A 9,248-nucleotide genomic window follows, 5' to 3' on the forward strand; every position below is an offset into this window, starting at 1 on the left:
AACGTCCCACCGATTGGAGGCCCTTTACAAGATCCAACCAGCAGACGCAAAGTTCCTCAGCGCCCAGTCCGGCACCTAACTCAGTCATAGTACAGTTCACCTCAAAGACAGCATCCGACACTCCCTGACAGAGAGGGCAGAAAGCTAGACTCCCTAGGTGGCAGACTTTACACCACCATATCCACACTATCGCGTCTCCACAACTAGATGGAGTACTGGTCAGCCCCAAGAGGGTACCTCTTAGAATCGTAGAATCATAGAGTTGGAAGGGACCTTCAGGGTCATCTATTCTAACCCCATGCACAATGCAGGAAACTCACAAACACCTCCCCCTAAATTCACAGCATCTTCATTGCTGTCAGGTGGCTATCTAGCCTCTGTTTAGAAACCTCCAAGGAAGGAGAGCCCACCACCTCCCGAGGGAGTCTGTTCCACTGAGGAAGAAGAAGAAGATATTGGATTTATATCCCGCCCTCCACTCCAAAGAGTCTCAGAGCGGCTCACAATCTCCTTTACCTTCCTCCCCCACAACAGACACCCTGTGAGGTGGGTGGGGCTGGAGAGGGCTCTCACAGCAGCTGCCCTTTCAAGGACAACTTCTGCCAGAGCTATGGCTGACCCAAGACCATGCTAGCAGGTGCAAGTGGAGGAGTGGGGAATCAAACCCGGTTCTCCCAGATAAGAGTCCGCACACTTAACAACTACACCAAACTGGCTCTCCGCTCTAACGGTCAGGAAGTTCTTCCTAATGTTGAGACGGGAATTCTTTTTATTTAATTTCACCCCGTTGGTTCTGGTCCGACCTTCTGGAGCTACAGGAAACAATTCTACACCCTCCTCTATATGACAGCCGTTCAAGTCCTTGAAGATGGTGATATCACCTCTCAGCCACCTCCTCGCCAGGCTAAACATGCCCTCTCCTTCAGCCTTTCTTCATAGGACTTAGTCTCCAGACCCCTCACCGTCTTTGTTGCCCTCCTCTGGACCCGTTCATGCTTGTCTAGATCCTTAAAATGCGATGCCCCAAACTGAACACGACACTCCAGGTGAGGTCTTACCAGAGCAAAGCGATACCATCACTTCACATGATCTGGACACCATTGTGTAAAAGATCTTGTCTCTTCTTTTTTTGCATCCTCTGTTAAACTTTCTGTCTTCAGGGGAGTTATTAGTATTGAAGTCCAAAACTGAATCCCCAATTTCAGAGCCAAAAGCCCATTTCAGAGCTCACCACCTGTGTGAACCAGCCCTTGACTTTGGACCGTATTTTTCAAAGAAATGTGGCATTCCAGTTGCAACCATGTGTGTTTCCTTGGCCTTCCGGCTCCCTCATGATGGTTGGCCACTGTTGCCTTCCATCTTCTTGTGGAGGAAAACTGTATAAATCGATGGTGCGGCCTCTCATTTGGAGTACGGTGTACAATTCTGGTCACTGCACCCCAAAAAAGATATTATAGCATTGGGGGAAAGTACAGAAAAGGGCAACCAGAATGATTAAAGGGTTGGAACACTTTCCCTGCGAAGAAAGGTTAAAACGCTTGCAGCTCTTTAGCTTGGAGAAACGTCGACTGCGGGGTGACATGAGAGAGGTTTACAAGGGCTTTTTTTGTAATAGGAACTCCTTTGCATATTAGACTAGCCAATCCTCCAAGAGCTTACAGGGCTTTTAGTACAGGGTTTACTGTAAGCTCCAGCAGGATTAGCTACATCCGGGGCCGGCGGGTGGGAGTAGGCCAAGTAGGTTGCTGGCTAGGGCGCTGCTTGACCTAGGGGCACCCCCTCTCCTCATGCCTGCTGCCTTCCTGACTTTGTCGAGGCAGCAGATACAGAAAGAAGTACTTTTCTCCCTTTCTCAACAATACGAGAACTCACCCAATGAAACTGCTGAGCAGTCAGGCTAGAACGGATAAAAGGAAGTCCTTCTTCATCCAAAGGGTGATTAACATGTGGAATTCACTGCCACAAGAGGTGGTGGCGGCTACAAGCATAGCCAGCTTCAAGAGAGGATTGGATAAGCATATGGAGCAGAGAGGTCCATCAGTGACTCTTAGCCACAGTGTATTGTTGAAACTCTCTGTCTGGGGCAGGTGATGGTCTGTATTTTTGGTGCTTGGGGGGCACAGTGGGAGGGCTTCCAGTGTCCTGGCTCCAGTGGTGGACCTCCTGAGGGCACTTTGTTTCTTTGGCGACAGTGACACAGAGTGTTGGACTGGATGGGCCACTGGCCTGATCCAACATGGCTTCTCTTATGTTCTTATGTGACGCAGAGTGTTGGAGTGGAGGGGCCACTGGCCTGATCCAACATGGCTTCTCTTATGTTCTTATGTGACACAGAGTGTTGGACTGGATGGGCCACTGGCCTGATCCAACATAGCTTCTCTTATGTTCTTAAGTGACAGAGTATTGGACTGGATGGGCCACTGGCCTGATCCAACATGGCTTCTCTTATGTTCTTATGTGACAACAGAGTGTTGGACTGGATGGGCCATTGGTCTGATCCAATATGGCTTCTCTTATGTTCTTATGTCTCAGGCAGTGATGCCTCTGTATTGTTGGTGGCTGGGGGGCAACAGTGGGGAGGGCTTCTAGTGTCGGCCCCACTGGTGGACCTCCTGATGGCACCTGGGTTTTTTGGCCCCTGTGTGACACAGAGTTTTGGACTGGATGGGCACTGGCTTGACCCAACAAGGCTTTCTCTTATGTTCTTAGTGGTGTCTGTCCAAATGCAAGTTCTCGCAGGCCTTAAGTTGGCAGCATTCTCTTGGCCTTGGGGCGGTTCAATCCATCTTCCACCTGTAATGCGGCCTCATGTCGTTTGAGCTTCTTTCCCCAAACATCGCTCCAGCCCAGCACAAGCCGAAAGGGATGTCGCTTTGGATGACGAACGATCAACGTGTTTCCTTTGATGCTCCCGTGCTCTGGCACAGCATACACTGAAGTGTTCATACGGTGGGTAATCTATTCTTTCACATGGGAACGTGTCATAAAAATATCGCTCGGAAGAGATCTGAGCATTGAATCTGGGGCAAAAACAAGCTTGAGAATTGCGCCAGATACAAAATTTGGGGCCTATGAGGTTTTATAACTTTCAGCTAACAAGTTCCCAAGCTGGGAAGTGCTGTTTCGGGCCAATACATTGTGAACCGTGCAAAAGCAGAAGTCAGGAGTGTTAAGAACATAAGAGCATAAGAGAAGCCATGTTGGATCAGGCCAATGGCCCCTCCACTCCAACACTCTGTGTCACATAAGAACAGAAGAGAAGCCCTGTTGGATCAGGCCAATGGCCCATCCAGTCCAACACTCTGTGTCACATAAGAACATAAGAGAGGCCCTGTTGGATCAGGCCAATGGCCCCTCCACTCCAACACTCTGTGTCACATAAGAAGAGAAGAGAAGCCCTGTTGGATCAGGCCAATGGCCCATCCAGTCCAACACTCTGTGTCACATAAGAACATAAGAGAAGCCATGTTGGATCAGGCCAATGGCCCATCCAGTCCAACACTCTGTGTCACATAAGAACATAAGAGAAGCCCTGTTGGATCAGGCCAATGGCCCATCCAGTCCAACACTCTGTGTCACATAAGAACATAAGAGAAGCCCTGTTGGATCAGGCCAATGGCCCATCCAGTCTAACACTCTGTGTCACATAAGAACATAAGAGAAGCCCTGTTGGATCAGGCCAATGGCCCATCCAGTCCAACACTCTGTGTCGCATAAGAACAGAAGAGAAGCCCTGTTAGATCAGGCCAATGGCCCATCCAGTCCAACACTCTGTGTCACATAAGAACAGAAGAGAAGCCCTGTTGGATCAGGCCAATGGCCCATCCAGTCCAACACTGTGTGTCACATAAGAACATAAGAGAAGCCATGTTGGATCAGGCCAATGGCCCCTCCACTCCAACACTATGTGTCACATAAGAACAGAAGAGAAGCCCTGTTGGATCAGGCCAATGGCTCATCCAGTCCAACACTCTGTGTCACATAAGAACATAAGAGAAGCCCTGTTGGATCAGGCCAATGGCCCATCCAGTCCAACACTCTGTGTCACATAAGAACATAAGAGAAGCCATGTTGGATCAGGCCAATGGCCCATCCAGTCCAACACTCTGTCACATAAGAACATAAGAGAAGCCCTGTTGGATCAGGCCAGTGGCCCATCCAGTCCAACACTCTGTGTCACATAAGAACATAAGAGAAGCCCTGATGGATCAGGCCAGTGGCCCATCCAGTCCAACACTCTGTGTCACATAAGAACATAAGAGAAGCCATGTTGGATCAGGCCAGTGGCCCCTCCAGTCCAACACTCTGTGTCACATAAGAACATAAGAGAAGCCATGTTGGATCAGGCCAGTGGCCCATCCAGTCCAACACTCTGTGTCACACAGTGGCCAAAAAAACCCCAAGAGCCATCAAGAGGTTCACAAGTGGGGCTAGAAGCCCTTCCACTTTGCCCCCCCCCCAACCGCCAAGCACCAAGAATACAGAGCATCACCGCCCCAGACAGAGAGTTCCAACAATAGGCTGTGGCTAATAGCCACTGATGGACCTCTGTTCTATATTTTTATCCAATCCCCTCTTGAAGCTGGCTATGCTTGTACCTGCCGACCACCCCTCCTGTGGCAGTGAATTCCACATGTTAATCACCCTTTGGGTGAAGAAGGACTTCCTTTTATCTGTTCTAACCCGACTGCTCAGCAATGTCATTGAATGCCCACGAGTTCTCGTATTGTGAGAAAGGGAGAAAAGGACTTCTCTACTTTCTCCATCCCACACATAATCTTGTCAACCTCAGTCTATTATGTCACCCCCTCAGTCAACATTTCTTCAAGCTAAAAAGCCCCAAGCGTTTTAACCTTTCTTCATAGGGAAAGTATTCCAAACCTTTAATCATTCTAGTTGCCCTTTCCTGACTTTTCCCAATGCTATAATATCATACAGCAGTTGGCAAAAACCACCGTTTGCTCTTTAGGGTTTGTAGAATCTTTTGGGCTCAAGTGCCATGTTCTACTGGAGAAAGTTTTTCTTCCAGACATTTCGTTCTCAGCTGCGGAGAACATCCTCAGTGGTGTTGCAGCCGGAGCAGGTGTTCTGACCTTCTTGGCTGCTGTGCATTGAGTGAGGCCAGGGCTGCTGAGAGCTGCTATTTCTAGGCTGGAGGGGGTGTGGTGAGAGGGCAATTGGTTTGTGAATGTACCCATTGTTTGGTGGGGCTTCCTGGAAGGGTGGTGATAAGGAAACTGGCTGTGGAATGTGACCATTGTTCTGTGTTGATTGCTGGGAGGGTTGGAAGGGGTGTGAGGATAAGGAAGATGGTTGTTGATTGACCGTTTGCTCTGTTTTATAATAAAGTGCAGATTTGCTTTCCAAACGCAAATCCTTTCCTAAATTGGTGTGTGTGGGGGGGGGCGGATCTTAAGGGAGGGAGAACTTGATCCCCGCCCCCCTTAAACCTCACTGCTCCAGAATTAATTCTAACCACTATATGTCATATCTGTATACGCTTGCGTGCGTGTGCCTATATCAGAGTTCCGCTGCAAAGTCAGACAAATATTTAAAACCAATAAACAACACCATCTGTTGAGGGGGCTGCACGTTTAGCCATGAGCGAGTTCGCATGTTTGCAAATGTCTTAAAGTTGCCAATCCCCAGGTGGGGGCAGGAGATCACCCGCTTTGGAGGCCCTCCCCTTGCTTCAGGGTCATCAGAAAGTCGGGGGGGGGAGGGAAATGTCTGACTGCTGGGCACTATGGAGACCGATTCCCATAGGGTATAATGGAGAGTTCATTTGTGTGTATCTGGGGCGGCTGTTTTTTGAGATAGAGGCACCAGATTTGCAGCAAAGTATTCAGTGCCTCTCCTCAAAAGGCCCTCCAAGTTTCAAAAGGATTGTACCAGGGGGTCCTACTCTATGAGCCCCCCAAAGAAAGTGCCCCTATCCCTTCATTGTTTCCAATGAAGGGAAAGCATTTAAAAGGTGTGCAGTCCCTTTAAATGCGAGGGCCAGAACTCCCTTTGGAGTTCAATGATGTTTGTCACAACCTTGCTCCTGGCTCCACCCCCAATGTCTCTTGGCTCCACCCCCAAAGTCTTCTGGCTCCGGCCCCCAGATATTTCTTGAAGTAGACTTGGGAACCCTAAAACGTTTTGCATAACCTGCGACGCAGTTTGCAGCTGTGCAGTAGCCATGTTGCATGCTAGCTGTATCGGCGTGTCCTGTCGCCTCGCATCCACAATATTGTTGCCCCACGTACGCACATTGCACATCACTATTTTGCCTGCTTTCGTCTTTTCACATTTGTCAGCTGCGTACGCTTTTATCTGGGGGGGCCTTCAGAGACATCTGTTTCTGCTCGCATGGGCCTTTGTTCTAAGCTGGCGGATTTTTTTGTTCTCCCGGAAGAAATACAAGTGGGATTTCTCGTGCCAGCTGCGATCCTTTTGGACAACCTGATGTGAATGCCTGGACAGCAGAATTCCTCAAGATGTTGGGTGCAACGTTGCAGGACTTGTGCCAGAAAGAGAGGAAGTTAGTTGGGGAGGGCAGGGGAGAGAGACAGGGCAGGAAAGGGGGTGAGGTGCTAGCTGAAAAGCTCTTCTTGCCGGCTGCTAATCCCCAAAGCCCAGATGTTTCTTGGCTACATATATCAGCTGATCCTTCTCAGTTGTAACCCCCAATGGGCAAGCAGAGCAGCCTGTGTGTTATGTGCATCCAACACCTCAGCTTCTGAGAGCCAGTTTGGTGTAGTGGTTAATTGTGCAGACTCTTATCTGGGAGAACCGGGTTTGATTCCCCACTCCTCCACTTGCACCTGCTGGAATGGTCTTGGGTCAGCCATAGCTCTGGTAGTTGTCCTTGAAAGGGCAGCTTCTGGGAGAGCCCTCTCAGCCCCACCCACCTCACAGTATGTCTGTTGTGGGGGAGGCAGGGAAAGGAAATTGTAGGCTGCTCTGAGACTGTCCTTGAAAGGGCAGCTTCTGGGAGAGCTCTCTCAGCCCCACCCGCCTCACAGGGTGTCTGTTGTGGGGGAGGAAGGGAAAGGAGATTGTAGACACTTTCCTTGAAAGGGCAGCTTCTGGGAGAGCTCTCTCAGCCCCACCCACCTCACAGGTTGTCTGTTGTAGGGGAAGAAGGCAAAGGAGATTGTAGGTCGCTCTGAGACTCTGTCCTTGAAAGGGCAGCTGCTGTGAGAGCCCTCTCCAGCCCGACCCACCTCACAGGGTGTTTGTTGCGGGGGAGGAAGGGAAAGGAGATTGTAGGCTGCTCTGAGACTGTCCTTGAAAGGGCAGCTTCTGGGAGAGCCCTCTCAGCCCCACCCACCTCACAGGGTGTTTGTTGCGGGGGAGGAAGGGAAAGGAGATTGTAGGCCACTCTGAGACTCTGTCCTTGAAAGGGTAGCTTCTGGGACAGCTCTCTCAGCCCCACCCACCTCCCAGGGTGTCTATTGTGGGAGAAGAAGATATGGCCGCTCTGAGTCTCTGCTTCAGAGAGAAGGGCAGGGTATAAATCCGCAGTCGTCTTCTTCTCCTGTACCCAGGTTCCATTGCTAGCTGAGCATGTGTGTGACCAAATGTTTGCTCAACCGTTTGGTGAGACCCCAACCTGATGGGTCTCCCCAGGGCTTTTTTTGCATATTAGGCCACACACACTCTGATGTAGCCAGTCATCCTGGATCTTACAGTAGACTTTGTACTAAGAGCCCTATAAGCTCTTGGAGGATTGGCTACATCGGGGGGTGGGGGGGGTGGCCTAATAGGCAAAGGAGTTCCTGCTACAAAAAAAGCCTGGGTCTCCCAGGAGAGAAGTTTGTTTCCCCCATCCTTCTAAAGCATCTGGCTATTCGTGGCACAGAGTGGTAAAGCTGCAGTACTGCAGTCCAAGCTCTGCTCATGACCTAAGTTCGATCCCAATGGCAAGGAAAGGAAAGGTCCCCTGTGCAAGCACCAGTCATTTCTGACTGTGGGGTGACGTTGCTTTCACAACGCTTTCATGGCAGACTTTTTATGAGATGGTTTGCCATTGCGTTCCCCAGTCATCTACACTTCCCACCCCCCCAAGCAAGCTGGGGACTCATTTGACCAACCTTGGCAGGATGGAAGGCTGAGTCAACCTCGAGCCGGCTTCCTGAAAACCCAGCTTCCACAAAGTCTGCTGTGAAAACGTTACATGCGACGTCACCCCCAAGTCGGAAACGACTGCTGCTTGCACAGGGGATTACCTTCACCTTTATTCACAGTCAGGGTACTGGCTAGAAATTCAGCTGCCTTCAGGAGTCTTGATGAGACAGATTGGAAAATGGGGAGGCAGAAGGAATCACCCTTATTCTTAAAAAGCTACCCTTGGTCTTCAAATGAGTCGTGCAGTCTGGGCCGGATCGAGGGGGTGGGCAGAGGGGGGGTGCTTGCTCTGAGCACCAACAGACGGGGGGCGCCAGATTGGGTATGGAGTCCATTGTATTCTATGGGACCATAAGATAGATGGCCCATAAGGGGGTGCCATTTTTAAATTTTGCCCCCCTCCCCTCAAAAAACATGTCGATCCGGTAGGCTTCCCAATCCCCAGGTCCCAGAGGGGGATCCCGCGGTTTTACAGGCTTCCCCCCTCCCCCAGCCACCTGGCCAGTGCGGGAAGCCCCGCCCCCACAGCCATCATGCACCTCCATGAACAATTCCCATAGGGAATGATGGGGAATTGATCTGCGGGTATCAGGGGCTCTGGGAGGGCTGCTTTTTTGCGATAGAGGCACCAAATTTTCAGTATAGCACCTAGTGCCTCTCCCCAAAATACCTCCCAAGTTTCAAAAAGTTTGGACCAGGGGATCCAATTCTATGAGCCCCAAAAGAAGGTGCCCCTATCCTTCATTATATCCTTTGGAAGGAAGGCATTTAAAAAGATGTGCAGTCCCTTTAAATGTGATGGCCAGAACTCCCTTGGAGTTCAATGATGCTTGTCACACCCCTTGCTCTTGGCTCCACCCCCAAAGTCTCCTGGCTCCACCCCCAAAGTCCCCAGATATTTCTTGAATGGGACTTGGCAACCCTACGATCCGGACCTGCGTGCAGTGAAAGAATCCGCTTTTTCGGAGCAGAATTGAGTATCCTTCAGTCAGCATCAGGCTCGGTCTGGTTTGGTATTTCTACAGCTGCGCCTTGAGAGAGGCGTTGTGTGGCTTCTGCCTTGGAATTTTCAGAAATATCTACCTGCGGCATAAAACGTGCCATTAGGTGCAGAATTGAAATCCATGGCAAAA

This window comes from Heteronotia binoei, chromosome 2, assembly GCF_032191835.1.
Source record: "Heteronotia binoei isolate CCM8104 ecotype False Entrance Well chromosome 2, APGP_CSIRO_Hbin_v1, whole genome shotgun sequence".
NCBI classification, from domain to species: Eukaryota; Metazoa; Chordata; class Lepidosauria; order Squamata; family Gekkonidae; genus Heteronotia; species Heteronotia binoei.